General features: G+C 36.9%; 1 protein-coding gene and 1 non-coding gene across 2 annotated transcripts in view; both read left to right on the forward strand.

Annotated features, from left to right (window-relative positions):
- The first annotated feature begins 725 nt into the window (after positions 1–725).
- Positions 726–21973, forward strand: part of LOC147910662 (uncharacterized) — a 446179-nt gene continuing 424931 nt past the window's right edge. The window contains exon 1 of the transcript XR_015548455.1: positions 726–2417. The gene's annotated coding sequence lies outside the window, so the exon portion shown is untranslated. The remainder of the gene's footprint in view (positions 2418–21973) is intronic.
- On the forward strand, positions 3670–3741 carry TRNAP-CGG (transfer RNA proline (anticodon CGG)). Its single transcript has one exon. It is a non-coding gene; the product is annotated as a tRNA-Pro (tRNA).

A 21973-nucleotide genomic window follows, 5' to 3' on the forward strand; every position in this document is an offset into this window, starting at 1 on the left:
TCTGCCTAATGTCGGCGAATTAGGGTCATTTTCGTGACTTTCTTCGGAGCAAGTACATAACGTGGGAAAGTCTCATGGCTGCAACCGCAACGGCGATGACGACGATACGTACGCTTCTGTATCAAGGGAAGGATTTACGGCAGTTTGCTTTACGTAATGGTTCGCTATTTAGAATGTGACATTTAATGCGAGACGTCGATTCTCGGTGCTGTGCGTCGAAACGATTGCATTACACACGGCGCGGTATTACTCCGTTCTACGATTCGACCAGAGCGAGTAAATCACGCACTTATATATATATATATACGTATCCGTGTAACGAGATGACTCTCGAGACACGTCCTTGGAGGGACGACCGTGACGGTATGGCGATCTCGGCTCGTGCTTGATAGCCGATTAAATTCAGTGCTTGTAACGAGCGATCACGCTCGTTCGCTTGCTCGTTCGTCGAGATTTTTCCTCGTGCGTGCACCTAAATCGCGCTACTTTCCTTCGACATGTCTATCGAGCGATACTTCGATCGATGTAAAATTAAAATTTGCTCTTGCTCGTACCGCTTAAAAATTTCCCCATTGTCGAAGAAATGATGTACGCGTGATGTATCGAATTCTTATTACTTCATGGCGTTATGCTATAATAAAACAAACCTGTACGAAACAATAGTAAATTTGAATGACTCGAAGCAAATGTATGTCAGAAATATGGTCAAAAGGACATAAAGAAGACTACTAAAAGAACCGCATATTTTTAAACGGGACTGAATGGTTACCACTTTTTCTTTTTTTTATCCTTTTTTCCAGCTGGAATCTGAACCGGCATTCTGAAGTACATTGCCCTATAGACCCTATTGGGTTTTTTTATGTTTCCATAACTTTCAGTCTTTCTGTAGAAATAGAAAATCTACAGGACATCAAATATTTTTTAATAATTTTGTTGTATGTATTGGATATTCTAATAAATTCAAATAACTAAAATCAATGTCCAATCTACAGGATATTAAATATTTCCACATAATAATTGTAATAATTTTATTATATTTTATGTTAAATACAAAAACGCAAATAACGTAATTAAGAAAAGGATATTTATTATTATTATGTGAAAGAGGCGTCAGGATAAAATGATGGAAATGATACAATGATGACAGTCTGTATATTATTAATTGATATTGATACTTGATAAAAAATTTTTTTATATTAGGTGTTGGAATTAATTCGTAGCGTTTTACAAGTGATGGGAAGTATTTTCATTAATGTATTTTTTAATGCTCATGTGAAATAAATAACATTCTTTCATTAAAAAACGCTACGAATTAATTCCAACACCTAATACTATTAAAGATATAATTAATATTATATATTAAAGATTAAATAAATTTCTTAAGACTTCAAGAAATATTGCCCATTTTTTCGTATTACTTTATTAATGAAAATTAAATTTAGTTTGCAAATTTTTCCAATGAGAGGCGCAAGAATCAAATTGTTTAATTATAATACTTTTGCAAATCAAAGAACACACACACACACTTAACTGTAGGAAGTATTTGTATAATTGTATAAAAGTAAACGCTTTTCTAAAACGGAATTTGGAATATCTTTTCTGAATAGCTTGTTTTGAATAGCTTTTTCCAGAAAAAGGATTTTTTAAAACCTGATATATATATTTGTTGAACCCTTTTCTTTGTTTGAAAAGAATTTCTTCTTAATTCCTTTTTCATCTGAAAGAAAACGTTGATTTTCAGGTAAACGTAGCGTGTACTTGATTGACTTTCTTGATTATTATAGACTTTCATGATTATTATAATAGAATAGAATATTGGGTTTCAACGATGGATTTCATTATTGTTCTCCTCTTCTCTTTTGGCACTGTTCCCAAGAAGCTACTCTTCTAGCCTTCGGCTGAGAATTTATCTCACCAAACCCCTTGCGTTTAAAGACTCGGACGAAACGGGTACATAAAGAATATTTCCCGCTTCCCTCTTTCCTTTCTTCCTTTTTCTTTTTTTCTTACGCGAAAACGTGGGTCCCGCAATTACGCTCGCGCGATGAAAAGTAATTGCGCAACCCACGCTTCGTGACCTTTTCTCAACTTTGTTGTAGGCCACATGCATTCCTTAAAACACGCCGGTTATTCCACGATGAAATGATGCGCAGAGGTCGGAGGGGAATAGCACGCAACACGAATCTACTTCCCTGGCTACAGATGGAGCCACGAGCCTCGGCGCTGTTCTCGCCATACCCGTCTCATCTCGTTATCGATCAATTGCGCGTGTTTTATATCCATTTTATGGCCCTAAGTGATACAGTTTCTTCAATAATTTCATTTTGTTGCTCCATCACGTCATCTGTGCCAGTGTAGATTGAAGAATAGGAAAAATGGATGGAAATGGAACAAAGGCGGCGAGTTTGGCGTCACTTGTAAGTACGTTGTGAAAAGAATTACCATACCTGAATGATATATACATGTACATTAAAAAAAAAAGATATTTCGAGGGCAAAAGAAGGGAGTACAATTCTTTATGCATTAAAGATATGCATAGATATGTAATAAACCAACATTTCTAAAACATAATTTTTTATTGTATGAGACAATTCTTTTATTAATATAATTAAATATAGAATAATTTTAATTAATAAAACCAGATGTTTAATTTAAGATCTCCATGAAAGTACATATGTACTCTTAAAAGAATCTGGTAACCAGAGCTGGGAGAAAATTGAAATGAATTCAGTAGAAATATTTAAAGTATGGATCTACGAAAAATATTGTTTAAAGTCAGTTTTGCGTAGTAAATATAAAAAAGGCAAATAGTATATTTACTATTTATATTTATAATAATAAGATTGGATATAAGACCATTTGGGTTAGACCATTTACGTTACTTTAAATACGAAGCGCCATTACGGTCTGAACGTCAAGATGTTGAACTATTATATATATTCATTTAAATAAATTAATTTCTGAAATTAATTCATTTAAATAAATATATATAATAGTTCAACAATTTAATATTCAGACCGTAGTGACGCTTCGTATTTAAAGTAATGTTTACTATAAGTAAGATACTTATTTGATATTTCCATATTCATGGTTAAACAAAATACTTTTATTTTCTATTTACTATTTTCTATTTCAATTATTTTCCCCGACACAGCTGGTAATGCTAGTTATGAAGTATTTATTTCTTATAATATCACGTCATTAAATTATACAGCCGTTATCAATTTGAGATTTATCACAACAAAAATTTAAAGAACGTAATTAGAGAAATTGAATATACATTATTAAGTGTTGCTGAGTATCATATCAAACAGAGAGATAAGATATTAAATAATCAAAGTTGATCAAAGTTGATTATAGAGAATAAAAACTGGAGAATATTCTTTGTAGAGTTTTTTTCCATTAAAATATCCTTGACGATAATTATTTTGATCAAATTTCTGGGTTAAGTTCTTAAACGTGTTTCATCCGAAGATATAGAATGTTTATTTCCGTTTTTTGCGAGATAAACGCAAATCCGAATGCACACGAGCGTGACTGGACTTGTGCGGTAAGTGGAACGCTAATCACATATATCTCATGCAATCATGTTGTAAGATTGTTAATTAGTTTAGTATAACATTGTAGCGATTTCACTAGTGCATTTATAACGAAGGAGCCTCTCGAAGCGGCTCGTTGGTCTAGGGGTATGATTCTCGCTTCGGGTGCGAGAGGTCCCGGGTTCAAATCCCGGACGAGCCCGTGGTGTACTTATTTTTTGCTTTTCTTTCATCAAATCATTCATTTCTAACAAAAACACACGTATTTCTTATAGCTAAAGAAATATATGCGTTCTTAAGACCCACTAAAGCTTTTTGTTATTTTATTTTCTTTTAAGAATTAGCAATACATAAATTTTGTACCATTCAGTATGAATTAATCTAATTCAGTATGAATAGACTAAAAATGCCACATCACACTTCATTCTATAGATATTCTAATCCCTAGGGACGTTTTTAGAATATAGAATGTCTTTTAGAGATGCTATATTGCTGTATTTGAAAAATATAAAATATAAAATTATTCCAAATTATTATACTATTTTAAAATTAACAAAATGTCCCACACTGGACTTATATGCTACAATTAAGAAATAAATAACATGAACATCGATTATTGTTCTGTATTTTATCGTGTCTGTATTTTATCAAATCTTTCAAATTTTAAATCACACTTTTGCTTACCAGTCGGTCTATAATGAGACGTCGAATCGCTACTCTTCCACTTTCGATTTCCTATTTACGCACGCCGTGACGTCGTTAATTATACGCTGCTCATCAACGTCAATTAACTCCTTATCTACGCGACACGCGAGATAAAAAGAGATATATCGAGAATGAAATCCTCTCGACATGTCGCGTTGCGCAAACGCACATTAGTTGCCTTACGCGTGATAGACAATTAATGTATGATCTCGAGGGTAACGCCCTTTTTTTAGCGCAACGAACACTTGTAATCCATGAATTATGTTCCGTTAATGATTCTGATTTACATCGGGACACAAGCGCGTCTCATTGTTGGGTCCATGTAGTGCTCTCTAATTCGAACATCGGTCTCTTTGATGTCCTAATGCGTTTCTAAAGACAGAATTTCTATCCGATGGATAATGGGATTTCCATCTGATGACTACTTTTTTAAGGATTCATCAATAAAATGGGACTAAGTTCTCACCTATTAGCTCTAATTCAATGACTTCGAACGATAAATTTAACGTGTTTTAGGGAATACAAATTATTATGAGATCTGTCATTTTATATTTTTTTAATAACATTTTTTAAATATTTTTTGAATTGGTTACCTTTCTATACAAGGGATAGACAAAATAATGCGGACATACATTTGAAAAACATACTACTTATTTTATTAATAAAAGACTCACCATTAATAAGCTCACCATTTATTTTCACAAAGTATCTCATGGAAAGTTGTTGAAACATATCAAATCATTTTTAAACGCATAGAAAATAAGAAAAATAAAATATTTATTTCATGCTTTTAAAAAACATTATAGCTGATAGTTCCAGTAACTTTCAATGGTACATTCGTGAGATACGGAAAGAACGAGATTTTGCCAAAGTATTTAAAAGATTGAACTAAGTACAGAAAATAATTCTGTTGGACTATTAAAATTATTATGTAAGAGATGTAAATCCCTTTTTTATATTTCGTTTCGATTTTCATCTCTTTTGTTTGAAGCTTTTGCTCTTATATTCGACTTACGTTCCAATTTTTATTTTTGCCAGAGAAAGTGTGCTGTATAAGTACGTATAAAATAAATAGTGCATATTTTCTAAATGTTCATATTATTTTGTATATCTTTGGTACCAGATTTAACATAAAATTAGTAACGCGAAATATAAGTATTATTATATTCGGATCTTCGTGCAATTTGATACGCAACGTTGAAAATGCATGTGATGAACTCATTTCTGCTGACTAAACCTAAATGCCGACACAGTTGGTGAATTTTAAATATGCCACGCGCAGTTGAAAGCAGTGCACGAAGACACGCGATACTGAAGGACCTTGAAAAGGATTCTTTTCTTTCGTAAAGATTACCATGAATGTGGAGAACGACGATACGTATGTGATCTGAATTGTGATCAATTGTCGGCTCGATGAGGTTTTTAAATTCATCGAAATGATTGCCACTTGATTCATTTTAATTGCACGTTAATCAGACGTTGTTGCAGGATAATCAACGCATGAACGAGTATAACACGAACGGCGACAATTATTCCTTTCTCCGATGCGTAGCGATGGAAATGAATGTATCAGTCCCGAAAGTCAGCTCCTCACAAGATTCTCGATCGATATGATATCTTAAACAAAGGTCACACAAACACACATACGTGAGGTAATGATAAATGTCAATCGATGGTCCAATCATCTCACGACAGTTTCTTTTGACAACGGAAAAAATAAAATATGAAAAATCAGCCTATACGTCGGAATACCGAATTAGAATTGAAATATTGTTCATATATTGTTATATATGTGTATATATACATATATATGTTGTATTGTGTTCAGAAATTTTGTAACGTTGAAGTGAGCCTCGGTGCGATTTATCACGATAATAAATTTCGCCAAATAATATACGTAGGCAAACATGTGAGGTTTCGCAAGCTCGGGACGTATCGTGATTGTAAACTTTAGTTATTTAAATGTCCGGTCCGCTACTGTGCACGCATACCTGATCACGTCCAAAATTGTGAGGGTCACTCGTGGGGGAAAATATATTTGAAACGCGACGATTTATGCGAGGAGCGACATCCATTGGCGCGTTAAAAATGGAGCCTGAACCATTAATATCTTTTTTCGTTACGAATATGTATGCGATATAATACGTGAGTTTTTTTAGGCATATTGCTGCGCGACCGTTCTCCTTTATTTTGCCTTGTTGGTTTCTTTATTGGATTCTTGATCACAAATCAAGCGTTCTATAGGCCAGTATAATTAATCTTAAGAAATGTTAAATAATGTCTTGTATCATACATATAATTTTATATCGATTTGTTCTATTTCGTAATATATTTGTGCTTTAGCTTTATTTATTTTATCCATTCTTTTTCAATTTCAAGAACATACATTTTCCCTTGAACCTGTTCTTTCGAATCTCGGAGCCATCACTATTTGTGCGACTCACGGATCATCTGTAAAGTCACACTATTATAGTTGATTCGGGACGAAAGTTTTCGATAGACAGTGTCGAATATAAAAAAAAATCGAAGAAAAAAAATTTTTGCATAATCGTGAGGTCACACAATACAAAAGGAGTTATTTCGATTGTTTATATAAACGAACGTTTCGGTAAAAATGTGTTCGCGCAATCATATTCATATAGAGAAAGACATTATCTCTTGAACTTAAGTTCTTTTATATCGACAGTCAAAGATAGTAAATGTGCTTCTATTCTCTACACTTCTTCCTCGCTTTTTACTCGACGAAGAAGATAAGAGAGAGAGTCAGCGATTAAGTAATAGGTAATTAATAGAGGCAATATTTTATCCCAATTTTTTACCGCGCGTGAGGGCAAGCTCATAGTAATTACAGCCCTATGTCGTATGCTTTTTCCTCTCTCACACCCTTTCGCTCGATGTATTTGTAATCTTGCACGCATTATGTACGACAGGGCTGCTCGTAAAAATCTAAACGTGCAATTAGGACCAAATCGTTAATTTATTTTTCTTTATGTATAGGCTATAGTTCTAGCCGGCTTGTGAAATTATTGTCCGATATATCACCGAAGCGTGAATAATAACAATGTGGACAATAAGGATAATTTTTTACGCGAGCGCAAATTACTCCAGTTTCAGTTCTGTTATTAAAGGATTGATAAAATAGGAAAGAAAAATCTATGATAATGAGTTAATTACAATTAGAATTATATTAAATAATTTTTAGTAAAATTATAGTAAATGTTATTTTGGAAATTAAAAATGTAAGTTAAAAGATTGATTTTATACGTACATATATTGATTGAGATAAGTTTAGTAAATAATATAAAAAAATCTGTTGCTAACTGAAACTTAAGGCTCTAAGGACTTAATATCATTTGACATTGTTTAGCGAGATATTTTAATAGGCTCCACAACTTTCCACTTATTTCATTTAAAATAGTCTTTTTCCAGATAATTAGTGTAGTCTTCCTGTCTTCTGTTTTATGGGTTCCATTCCAATATAAATTGAAGGAAAAAAATGAAAACATCAGAAATAAATAATAATTATAATTATATTTAAATAGCGTTCTGAAATTTGTTATTAAAGCTGAATGGAAGAAGGAACATAATATTTAATATATATTTATATGATTTAATCTATATTTATATTATGAGGAATCTATATTTATATTATATTTAATATATATTTATATTATACAGGAGGAACATAATATTTAATATATTTATATATGATTTTGTATGGCAACAAGTTGCCAACACGAGTAAACTTACGTGTCGCATAGTGTCCGGGTGCTTTCAGAATGACAAGGACCTCGAGGTTAAACGTTCGATGTATCTCAAAGCGTCAAGGGGCGAGTCGTCGAAGGCATGTTGTAATAGGTGTATACGACACGCGGCAGAACCAACCGGGCAGTTTCATGATTTACGCAAAGTAATCCCATTACAGGTCGCGTCGCTCGTTAACGTCATACACGCGGCTTCACAGACCGGACACCGCGGTACTGGAAGACGCGCGAATTACGCTTGTAAGCGAGTAATGAACGTCTCGATAAAATTCTAGTAAAAGGATGCTGCTAGAAGAATGCGAGAACCACTCAGACCGAGATTCGTTCCATCTTTTAGTGCTCTTTTACTCCAGTCTTTTTACAAGTACTAAAATGCTCTCTTATCTTTAGTAATAATTATACAGAATACTCCGGTTTTTTAACGAGTTAATTTATTATTATATACTTTATATCTTATAATCAGATGAGTTTATAACTAAATGATGGCTTTGTATCAATCTTCACTTAGGTCTATATTCACACCTCACTTTTATTGATAAATGAACACAACATATATAATACGTTACAGTAGTTTACGTTACATATATGTAGAAATAAATGAGTGTATTATCGATAAATGTGAGGAGTGGATTGTAGTCTCTGAAATTACCTAACGCAGAAGGTCTCGAAAATTTAGGCGATGGTAATCATAGAGCCACGATGTCGCGGTCAGAGGGAGAAAGATCGTCTCCGTCGGGGAGGTTAATATCTAGTCAGGCATCCGGGAAAACAAAGTGAAAGGAGCACCATCCTTCGACGGTACACACATCGTATACGGCGACGCTTATTCTACGATGCGCACAGTTATATAGCCTATGAATCACGAACGGAGACGCTCACGTTAAGTCGGGAGTTAATTGAAACTTTTATTCGTAATTATGTATTTTTCTCTACCTTTATACGCGTCTCACCCGCATATTAATTCACCCTCGACACATCTAAGAGACACGGAGAGATGCTCCGCCTGATGCGTGATGCATCGCGTACTTAGGGATTCGTCTACGCGATTTAATTGCATCTTGTGTCATTGCTAATAACTATTTTCACGAATGGTACACCGCGGATATTTGGCAATACAGTTTCCGGCCGTTCTTTAACTGTTTTGTAGTAATACAAACTGTTTTCATGCGATACTCCAACGTCGAAAATCTCAGCTTTCAATCCGAGAGTAGTTGCCTTATTTTTTGTGTAAACATACAATTACAGTGTTTTTATACACCAATTAAAATTATTTTTATTAACAATATATTGTATATTATTGTTTTTTAAAAAATAAAGATTTTAATTAATATAACGTTTTATTATCACGGATTTTCGATATAATTGCATATTTAAAGGTTCGTAAAGAATGTTATTAAAAAAGAAAGACAAATGTCCAAAAAGGAAGGAAACATTATTCATTTCACAACGTTTACATTTTTTTCGTTGCTGGGATATAAAAACATCCTAGAGCTGACTATTCTTAAAAAAATAACAAAAGCGAACTAATGAGTATTTAGAAGGAGCGCATTAATGTTTTCCATGTCTTTTCACATAAACGTATTTCAGATAAAATATGTTTCGCCATTTAGGGTTAAATGCTTTTAACGTAATGCGTCTCTTCAATTTTTTCATCGTTGATAGTCGCACGCCTGTGATTAAATCAATTTCACGCGTGTCGCGAGGCGTACGTGTCACACAACGCGCCGTTGCAACGGACTATAAATTTACGTAGTTAATCGATATTTGAAGTGTACAATTATTCCAGTTTGTTTTACTGAGAATGCCATTAATTATTCATCTTATTACGCGACTCGTGTGGTACGCTCCAGATGTGCGAGGGGGATGAGAAGCTTGGCATTAAAAAATACATTAAAATGTACCGATAAATTGTTTTATATTAAGATCATATATCAAATTATAATAAACAAGTTAGTTAAGTTAATAAAGAATATACATATACTGTACTTTGCTACACGGAAAAAAAATGATGCTGGCTACAGCTAATTCTGATTAGCTGAAATTGCATTAGCTACTACAACTATGAAATTTGCTAACAGGATTTATAAGGACGTGATAGCGAAGTACGCATGTCTGTTATAGATCAATTAATTTAACATGAAGTTAATTGTTACGTATAGTTATCGGATATGTCAGTGTAAAAGAAAATTGTCTCTACCACAATTAAATATGGTTTACTGAAATTGTACTTGCTACCAAATTATCTGCTACACAGAAAAGCGTTTGCTACAATGATCAACATAATAGCAAAATGCTCTGTTACAATGATAATATTTAGGGCTCACAGCTAATGGAAATTAGACCTTGCAGATATGACGTTAGGTATCCATATGATACGACTGAAATTTAACTATCACACGCAAATTTTTTTGCTGCTGCAACTAATCTTTTTTTTTTCCGTGTATACACTTTGCTCTTTCCTTACATCCGATCTAATAGAACACTCAATATTTATTAACGATGCCATGAATTACGTATAAGCAAGAAAATAGATGAGAACGCATGAAAATATGAAAAAGCAACGTGCGCCGTAATATTTCTCAGGTTTGACGCCGGTTAACGTGTAACCGGATATCGCACTTTGACCGCTCGTTTAAGTGGCCGGGATCAAACCTTCTCATGCTTAAAACACGGGATTAAGCTAGCGGCATGCGGTCAAGGCTTCCGCGGCCACCCCCGTGAGGTGAAGTCCAGGTGAGACTCAGGTGAGGTCTTCATCGGTTCGGTGCGACATTGAGAAATATTCCCCTCTGCACTTATCTCCACTCGACCATCCTGAGGAATCGCCTCATCGGCCGAGGCCAACACTACGGAGCCGATACTAATCACTGTGGCGTCCAATGTTATATTATCCTCATGGAAAATAGAAGAACGCTTCATTAGCATACATATACGAGCGCCGCGCGGTCGTCATTAGCGCTAAGTGCGATTAATAATTGCCGGCGAGGGGCAAGAATCGACACTTCATTCTTTGTCATGCCTTGTGAACGCTTCACCGCGTCTAATCGCCTATGATTAGGACGAAGAGTCCGAGGCGCGGCTGTCGCTCGTCGATCGTGACTAAATTTAATACGTTTTATAATTACGAGACTCTGTCTTATTTCACATCGGTAGAAAGACTTTGCTGTAATCCTGATATTTTGCCATATGTAAAATTGATTCCCGACGGTTTTTCATTTAGCCAGTCTTTCAGCTTACTAGTTGTTCAAAGAAAATTTCATCCAAAGGTTAAATCATCTCATGCGTTTCTTACTTTTATATCAATTAATCTTTTTATAATTACTTAATGATCTCAGATCCTTTTAATACACATACAAACCACACATAAAATTATCTTGCATTAAATGCACCTGCATATAAAATATACGCAGAACGTCTTTCCAAGTCTACTAACAGAAAAAGTACAAGGTGAGCAATTTTTCCATCAACGAAGAAGAGGTGCGCGTCGATAAATCGCTTGGAACAAGATAAACGCTTTACGCGCGGTTACGTTACCGAAGCAACGCACATATGAATTATGAAAACTTTAATGCGTGATATGACAAGATCGATTGTTGAATCGAACAAGGATCATGCTAGTCGCGGCGGTTGTGTGCTAGGAAATTAAACGTAGACGCCAAATAAATTAAAAGTGAACGCTATGTAAGTGTCAGGATCGTCGTGGCGGCACCGAATTATTATAAACCTCCTCAATACGTACATCTTGCCCACGAGATAGCAGCTGCGCGGTTTCTCAATTACTTCTTACGTAAGTGTTAATTGCGACATGCGCTTGCGCTCGCGCGCCCGCGCGAGATCATTCTTATAATGTGTACTTGCGTATGACCAGCCCCGCGTGTATATTCATCTGCATGCAAAATGATCCGATACGAGTTGAAAAATTTTCCTTCTCGGCGCGTCGGATGTTACGAAGAATCTCGCCGAGATGCCATTATTAAGATTACCGGGATACACACACACGCACACACACACACATATAATCGCAGGTCTTTTTAATAAAACGTCGTCTCTGATCGTGCGCACGATACCGACGGGAGATCGAGTGCCGACTCGACCGAAAGTCGATGGTTTCTAGTATCTGAGAAAAAAAGGCAAATCTCCGGGTCTCTCGAGAGGTCGCGGACGACCTCTGAAGCGTTCCGCCGCGACTCCATTGGATCTACGCGCTCATCGTCATATCTTCTTCTTCATATTCGTTCACCGGACGCTACACGACGTAATATGTATAATATGACCGTCCACAGAGAGGTCCATTTACCAAACCGTTACAAGATAGGCGCGGCAGCGACTGTATAATCGCGCGCCTTTCTCCGCCGTGTGCGCGAAATGGCGTTTTAATTATTACTCGACGCATTAACCCCCGCGAACCCGTGGGCATGCACCTGCATGGAAACGCGTGTCCCATCGTGTGGGTGTACGCGAATCTCTATGGAAGAGCGGTTTCTCGCGGAAGATCTCTGAGCGCACGAGCGACCATCATTTTTATCCGCAGCTCGCGGATCTATTGGCGGTCGCTTATCGTGTTGCGGAAAGCTATAGGAAAGTGTGAGAAACGGTTTCCAGCCGGGAGAAGCAGCATCTTTATGATGCCTTGACGAGATTACCGAGTGACGCGAAAATCGTCAATACATCGCAGGAAAATTGTCGGTAATCTAGTCAGAGAGACTTCTCGCGGAGGATATAAAATCTTTTTATTAGTTGTTCGTTACATAAAATGGTTGATTCGAGCATATTTTTCTCAATTTTATTACTCGAATTATTTGAGGAAGCGCATTAAGTGAATGGTCCTCTTTGTAATTTATGAAAATCATAGAAAAATGCGAACTTCAATGAAATATTGTGACATGTGTCTTTACTTTTTGCCTTTCGCGCTAAGCCATGCTTATGAAACAGTTTTGCATAAATTTGAATCGACAATAAATGATATTACTGGCACAAGAAGTTAGTGGTGTTCCATCAATTCTCATACTTCATCTTACCTTGGAGTAATCGTAAGATTTGCAAAATAGCTTGCGGGCAAAGCGAAGGAGAGGTAGTCCGGTTTCCCGCTGACAATTACACGATCATTGAATCCACTAACTGTCGCCTGTGTTAAACAGGTCGCCAATAAACGCCCACGTGGTTGCAAATATGTGTCGCTGCTTGCGCGTTAGTAGTTTCCTACGAGACCTCTTATTCTTATAAAGTAATAATTTGGGGAACACTCTTGCAACGTTGTTGCAAAATCCGTATGGGCAGTAGCAATTTTATAATAATAATTCCGAAACGAACGAAGAATTCATAAGGAACAGTTCAATTCTTTTTTTTATTGATATTTAACAAAAATCTTTTTCAGACAAGAGTATGACTATAACATATCTATTTATTATTAGCATAATTATAATATAAGCTATAAAAGTATAAAAGCTATTTAGACAACATAAAACAGCATATAAAAATATTATAGAAAATTATAAAATAAATTTGTGTTTTGTTTATATGTAAAGTAAAAAATAATTAGGTCAATTTACAAAGTTGGATAAATTGAACATGGATATACATATTGCTCTTTTCTTACGACTGTTAAGCTGTCGTAAGAAAAATAAACACATTTCATTAGGAAACATCAGATAAAATACAAGACTGATTAAGAACGACGCTTGAATATTTCCTCTTTGGACCTTTTTCGTTTTACGAGATGTTGGCAGTGTACACTGTAAGTTTCGTCGAGAGTTTAATTGTTCCTTAATAATTTCTCGTTAAGAGGTTTCCGACGTCAAACACGGTGGTCCTCGAAACGCAAATGCAAATGAGGCACGTCGTTCTATATTGCGTTCGCCACAGTGGGTCGCATTAATCATATACAACCGAGGCCTACAAGCTGATTCTGACTTTGTTGGTCCATGCGACTCACTTGGTCTGTCTTGCCATCGCGAGCGATTAACAAAAGCGGGTGACATGATATGATCGCTCATATCGAGATTGCATGCAAGACCAATATTTCTTTGGTAAAAATACGTTTGCACTACCTTGAGATGTAAGCGTTATAAAAAAAAATTAAATAATTTGTTGTTTTAAGAGAAGTAATTGTTAAAAGTGTTTTCTCTCAATAAATACATAGTTTAGTTAAACGAGCGATGTAATATCTCGATCATGTGGTACTCAGTTGAAAAGTATTAAATTTAATATGTTTTAATACAATTTGGGGAAACAAATGGAAGTATATTTTTTTTATTAAAATTAATGTTTGTAATACGTTAAATTAACACTCGAGTGTATTAAAAATTTTAAGGATTAGTTTTAACATAATAAAATGTTTTTTACTGTATTGCATATTGCATTAAATAGTATCTCAATTTTTATATGCATTTCTAGCTTGAATTATTTTATTTTGTAGAATTATGCTTTGTAAAACGAGTAGAATAACGCGCATGAATGCTATTCAACGTTTAAGAGTTAATATGTTATGATTAACGTTTCAAGTTCGCTATCAAGATTGTTAGGTCAGTCGATTGATTAAGGTATCGGATTCTCCACTTCAATTCAAGCTGGATAAGTAGATTTTAAACGCGTCTTTTCGTACCTTGAAGTTGCTGGCAATTCTCGCGATATGTACGTATATACATCGTCAATGCCGAGGCCAGGTTGTACTTACACGTCCCTATTCGGCGCCACTTAAGTGCCGACAAGCTCGTCTGTAACTCGTAACCACTCATCGCCGATCGGCCCTCGCTCCGTTTTCTTCTTGCCCTGTTCAAGTTCTCGATATAGCGACCGAACATATCGAGAGCAAACGGCTCTTCCGGTAGTCTTATATGGTACGGAGTTAAGTGTGTGAGCGGCAACGGGGTTGAGCATAACTCCACCAAATAGCCTTTTACCGAGCGTCTTGAACGCTGGAAATCAGGAGAGAAGAAAATGACGCTTTAACGAAGCAGTAACGTACGTAAAGAAAGGGTTACAGACTTGTAAGTGACTACTTAAACCGCTAAATAAAAGCTTCCTCGCTTAACCGTTTCATGCGTACTTCCGACACTCAATTGAAAAATTATCAAAACTTCATGATTTTAATTGATGAAAAAAGAAAAAAAGTTGATTAGAAAATCGAACAAGAGTCGATTGCTTTAGTAATTAAAGAAATGTTTTAAAAAATCAAACAAGTTTAATAAGTAAAATTTTCAGGAAAAGAAAACTTCTTATTTTACATTGATCTTTTTTTATAACATTTAATAATGATAAAAGTTAAAAAGGAAATATTTTTTAAAGTATTGTATAAAGCAATAATTTTTGCACTTTTTGTTTACAAATTTTTACAAATTGCTCTTAACAAAAACATCCTTTGTTCTTATATTTTTCATTTTCTGTTTCATTATTCTTGCCAAAACTTGTTCACAATGTGACGCTGCTGATAAACAATTTGGTGTAAAATTTTTTTTAATGGATTTATTTGATTCTTGATGGGAAAGCCTCTAAAAAGAAGGCACCTTTTGTACATCTGTGTCGGAATTTTTCTGGGTTACAGATATGACATCGGAAAAGTGTCAGAAATTTCTGTCGTGACTCGAGCGAGTTTATCAAGCGTTGCTTGCACAAAGCCATCAGTATTTCGCAAATGTGCTATTCGAAGCAGACTCGCCATTCGTTTCCAGCCATTACGTTCGTGCCTTCCCTACGAAACAAAGCGCTTCCTTCCCGCCAAGCGGTCGCATCGATGGGTGCTCGTGCGAGCTCGTTTCTCCATGTGCTCGCCACGAACGATTATTCCAAAAAAGCCTCTTCCGATTACGCACACTTAATAGGCTGGGACTCGTACGGTAATTGTGAGGTTAACTGATTTTTAATGATGGGTCCGCCGATTGCTACCGCGATCTCGCGCGCCTTCTTTTTTACGATCCACCTCCTTCTCCTCTTTTTCTCCTTCCTTACGTCTCCTCTTGCTGTCCATCTCTCTTCTCCTGTTTCTTTATCTCCATACCTTATTATCATCCAATTTCGTTTGCGTAATTCATCCATGTGACTACAGCAACAGTATTTACACACAATATATCATCAAATAAAATGGATAAATTCTATATAAATTTATATAAATTTACTTGAATTAATTCATTTTCTGCAAAAATGACTTAAAATTTAACGAATTATTAATTTAATTATTAACACTTAATTATTAATTATTAAATTATTAACAAATTATCAACTTTCTAAATAACATTTTTTCCAAGAACATTGATGTATTTTCTTTAGTAGCTTATTTTAAATGCGACATTTCTACTTTATATTTCTTTCGAAAATACTCACTTATTAATTTCTTTAACTGATTTTCATTATTGAAATCATAAAGAAGTAGGAAAAATAGAGAAGATCGTTCTGTTATTGTTAAAACGCCGGTAAAATACCGCTCTATATATCCGTAACGCCCGGCTGCACGTAATGATTCCTTGTTGCAACTCCGGCAATGAATGCGGCATAGCACACAGCCTTGCGTAATCGTTTATCGCAACACGAATGCTACTCAAGACTAGTCTATGAATTACCGAAACGAGCATCTTCGCGTTAACTATATAGATATAATATGTATCATGCGAAGCGACCATGTAAACAGGTTTCTCTTAAATCGACGAACATCGTCCTCACATGAAGCCACGACCTTGAACAAATTTGGATGAACGAATGCCTGTCGACCAAACTTGACCGCGGAAGTAGAATCAAGGCCTTGAATTTTAGTCGACTACCATGAACTAACTATCTTTGCTGCGAATATGCGTACCGGCGCTGAAGCTGACCTTTTGTCTAAGCGGCTGGGCCGATCGTCCACGGACAATAGTTTTACGTACGAGCGAAATCAAGGTTGCGCAATGCAATCGCCATTACGTAGCGTCTGCGTGCCAAGTATATGTATCGGCTCGTTTAATTGACGTGGACGTTCCTTCAAGGAAGTCGGCCTCGTGACTTGCCCGTATTTTCGGCCGTGAGACATGAATCGCATTGAAGATTACGAGAGATCGAAGAAGAGTTGGATAATAGTCACAACAAAGTACGACGTTCAATCTAGATCTATATACGTGATTTGCAATCTTTTAGCAGTGCAAAGGCAATGCAGACGCAAGTCTGGCTTGCTCTGTTTGGAAACAACGTTCAAGAACAGTCAACAATGTAACGGAAATCGCTTCTAATACGTTAACACCCATGCACGTTATTACCGTGATGTACCTCATTGGCTTTGGCAACCGTGTCTGCCCTTCGGTCCAATAGTCCATTCAGTGACTCTGGACTCCGAAATCCGGTCGCTGCTGAAACGAGCCATTGTGTCGCCGCGAGACATCCGCGCAGCATCCTCACACAAAAGAAGTCGCTTGTTGCTACCGCGTTGCTACCGTGTGAAGGTAGCAGGGCACAATAATCGTTGCAATGCTGCAGCAGCAGTCGGAGGACGATGGCCCCACCGTAACTATGTAGCGTATGTAAAGCAGAGAGAAAGGATGAAAAATAAAGAGAGCAACGCGGTACAGTACAGTCTCTCGTCTCGCCGCTTCGACGAGACGCCCTCGACACCGACGAGCCCTCAGCTCGTTCCATGCTTTGCGACGCTTTGTCAATGTGACTAATAATAGTACGTCATTAAGTTTTTTCGTTCAAGTAGCTCATGTCTTTCAAATGGATGCTACTTACGCTTCGGAGCAGTACTTTCTTTTAATATCCATTTACGTTCATGCCTATACTTTTTCAATTTTTTTGAGTTGTGATTAAGTGCTTTACATATTGAAGATGAAATTTGGTAAAAATTAATGGATTAAAAGACAGCAAGTCGAAAAAAAGTTTTGCTCTTTCGTTTAGTTTTGTGGTTAAGAGAAAGTACGCGAATAAACTAAGTGAGTGAATTCTACTCATTACTGTCAAATGAGAATATTTCAGATGATGTTATACGTATTCAGTTATGATAATGATTTGATTGATATGTTGACAGTTCTATTAAAGAAACTTGACTGGAAATTCTACTAGGAATGTATTAATATTGCCTGAATAATATCATAATATTAATAATATAAATTAAAATGTTCAAGTTCCTTTGCAAAATAACTGCGTGTGAAACATATGACTATAACGAAATGCTAGAGTCGTTACCTGGAGGTAGCGAAAAGAGGTGGATGCGAGACGATAAAGACGTCGTCCAGCACATCCCGCGCCCTTCCTGCAAGGGATCTCTGAAACAGGGTTGAGTCGAGATCCTGCGGATCTCTAAGACTTAAGCCTCTAGTCGCTCCGCATCCTCGCGTGCTCGCGCCGGCTCTGTTCTCGACGTGGACGTTAGTCACAGGATTAGAAGGGTGCCAGTTCACGCGCCTCGAAATTCGTTAACTCGTAGATGTATTCACGAGTCGGGCAGCGCGAGGAGAAAGGGAAGAGGGAAGAAAAAAAAAAGGTTAAGCGAGCGAGAAGAAAAAGTAATCGCGCGAAACGTGCACTATCTTTCAGAAGGAGAGGAGAAAGAAGAGGAGCGACTCACATTCCGACAGATCGAAAGGAAGACGCGGAGAGAAATATTTAGAACTCGCCGGTATAATTACGATGTAGTGAGATATATTTTATTGCTGATCATGCGAGAGTTTGGGATTTTCATTTTTTACAGACGAACGAATCCAAAGTCACACATCCGGACTTGAAATTATTTTTCCATTTTATTTTTTCTATATTTGAAAATTAATCATTTTCTATTGTCTATAAAATTTCATAATAAAATTATTATTACCATAACAAAAATGGCAAATACATTAAAGAAGAAGAAAAACTCTTCTTCTTTATCATACTGCTGATGTATATCGTTTATTGGACTAAGTGATCAGCATTGTCCTGAATTCATTCGATTACTTTTTTTATTGAGCTTGGTCCAGATGTAAACCACACATAATATACATACCTGCCAAGAATAAGTCCTTCTCAGATTAATTCGCGATACGTATGCGTATACAACTTGCAGATAGTATCAGAAATGGACTTTTTCCACAGCGGATTAAAAGCTTAAATATCTAGATCTCGTGAAAGAGCTAGGAAACTAGTTTCACCCGTTTTATCCCTCACGTTCCGTCATCCAACCCTCTTTACGTCAGGAAATACACTTCGGTCCACGGTGCTCAGTTTCGACCGCAAAACTCGTCTCCGGCTTTCCTACGCTAATCGACTTACGTAGTAGGTAAGTATATCCCGTGAGTGATATCATCGTATTAACCCCAGGTCCGAGTCGGTTGCGCGCATAAATAGAATCGTCTTTGCGCCGCAATGTGATCTCGTGGCAAAGGGGTTAATGTAGATGCGTATGTGCGCACGAGAAGAGGGTCAAGTTCTCCTCTCCTCTCTCATGCGTTAACATTGATACTTTACGCGAATCCGATGCTCATTCATCCATATATGTATAAGAAATAAAGGTGACAGTGTCACAGTGATCCGCTTACATATTAATAATGGAATGGTGAAACCAATGCGTGAAACCGATGAAAGAGAAGAGTGAGTTGAAATTATTATATATACATATTTTTTTTTCTCAAAACAGATATTTACATTATGGATGGTCTTCTAAGACTTCAATGTTAACCATTTGCGTAAGTTACTATTGAAACGGGATTTGACATTCACTTTTAACACGATTTCACTCAGAAACACGATATAATGCTGTACAAACGTACGCGCGTCTTCTCTTCCTACGTCCTCCTGGAGATTAACAATCTCCTTATCGCATTCTAAATCTAGCACTCGCGTAATATTTTATCCTTGCGCATCTGCAGCAACCTGCACTGCCGGATGAAGCTCGTCTCGATTATGATCGTGCCACCCGACTGCCTTGGAGTGGTTCTAAAAAAAAAATATGGCACGTCAGTTTAATCCTCCTTGCCATTTGTACACGCGATAAGTACGCTCGTGCGACTCTACGTATTTAATTAATCGCGACAGCTACGTTCCAAGAACGACGTGCCGACTCGGATTCACATTTCGATTGGAGAAAGTGTCGCAAAAAAAAAAAAAATCAAAGTGACAGGAAATGCAAGAAACGACAATCGTGTGATTGTATAGAAACTATCGTAGAAAAAAAAAACAAACGATTAACGTTAGAAAGGCGATAGTTCGTGACGAAAATAGTAACCGCTCATTAGACAACTTTCGTTAGTACTTCGTTAAAATATTTTGCTATTTTACGCACGTAGTCGTGCAACATTTTCACCTATTTTACCTCTCTCGCTAGCATTCCCGAGGCCGGCCTTTTATATAATCCTCCCACGCGACGGAGTAATTGGCGCGGCGCGATAAACGCGTTCCGGTTCGCCGGAATTATCCGAAGAGGAGACGCGTCTAAGGATTACTTTGTTGGCTTTGTGTACGTATCGGCCGGTGCGATGGTGATTCATAGATTTCACACGAACGGCTTTTCTGGCGCCCGACCCACGCCACGCCGCAGCGCGGCGTATCGCGGCTATACAGCTACATATGCACCACGCAAAGTGTAAAATTGCGCGAGGAGGAAATAGTGTAGCAATCGTTCCGCACACCTTGGCGAGCATTACCTTATGCCTACGCGTCCTTCGCAAAATTGCGTACTTATACGCAGATCGTCGTAGCGCTCGGTCTCCGCTCTTCGTGATCGTAATTACCTGAGCACTTTATTACGCGGAAACTGCGAGATTGATTGACACCGTAAATTGCGGCTACTTGTGAGATGATATTAGCGCAACAGCTGCAATTAAAAGAAATAAAAGAGTCCTTTAGGAATAACAACGGCGAGTTCTAAAAGCATTGATGCCGTGTGCAAGCGAATGCAATTACACGAGCAATTGCTTTAGAGGTAATGCACTAAGACTATTTCGGTCGAGGGAATTAATGACGAAACACCGAGACGAAATCAACGTAAGACTCGAGTGATTGCAACGCGTTCGTTCGAAATGCGATCGATACGCTTCATGGTAAGGTCGAGCGTGACCCGATAGATACGAGATGTTCGCGTTCGTTGGTACGGAGCAGCGTTAAAGACGTCGATGTTGAAGCCGAAGTCGACCCCGCGGCGGTGGATCTCAAGACAATGGGCGGCCCGATTGCGCAAGATCTGCTTCCGCTCCCGAGACACAGTGTTTTCCGTGCGCGAGCCACGGAGTCAATGTCGCAATCCTGGCAAAGGCAGGATGTCGACGAGGCTGCTTAGTGCACGGTTCTCTGCCCATGCCGATCCTGATTCCGTTTGGACATCCTCTCTCGCGTTCCTCTGCTTCTCTGCCTTCCCGCTTCGTCTCCCTTTCCACGTCGTCCCGCTGTCTCGTTCTCGATCGATCCCTACTCCGCGGCAGGTGCCGCGATCGCGATCGTAAGAAAGTTCCGGCGAAGGACATGCTCGATGTAATTGCGATTAGACAAAGCGAAATCCGGCTGTAAGTACAATAGTGCATATGGATTAAGCGGTCTTTTGAAGATGTGCTTGTCATTCTGATTTATTTGAGGACTTAATTATTAAATTAATTTCTGTAGAAAAATTTCTTGCAATACTTTTCATTTTATAAATCTTTTTTATGTTGTAAAAATTTATCTCTCTCAAACAATATCGAGTTCTATTTTAATATGTTAACAATTTTTTTTTAAACTTACATACGTAAGATCAATTGAAAAATTTTGCCGTTTTAATAGGAAGGTAATATAACTAAAAAAATTAACATTTTTTAAAATCGACTCTATCAGGAGAAATCAACTCTAAAGACAACATATTTTTTTTTTATTGAGAAAAACGATATATTTGTAACTAGAGTGTCATTTGTCAAGTTTGCAATGATTGTTTATAGAAAAAAGACTTTTAACTCACTTTTCAAGTCAGGTATCGAAGAAGAAATTTTGTCGGTACTGAAAAATATCTTATTTTGAATTACGTCATTTTTCCTTAAAGCGTTGTTCCAATTTAGAATTTAAAAAATGCTATCC

Source organism: Acromyrmex echinatior, chromosome 2, assembly GCF_024713525.1.
Source record: "Acromyrmex echinatior isolate Ae372 chromosome 2, ASM2471352v2, whole genome shotgun sequence".
Classification (NCBI taxonomy): domain Eukaryota; kingdom Metazoa; phylum Arthropoda; class Insecta; order Hymenoptera; family Formicidae; genus Acromyrmex; species Acromyrmex echinatior.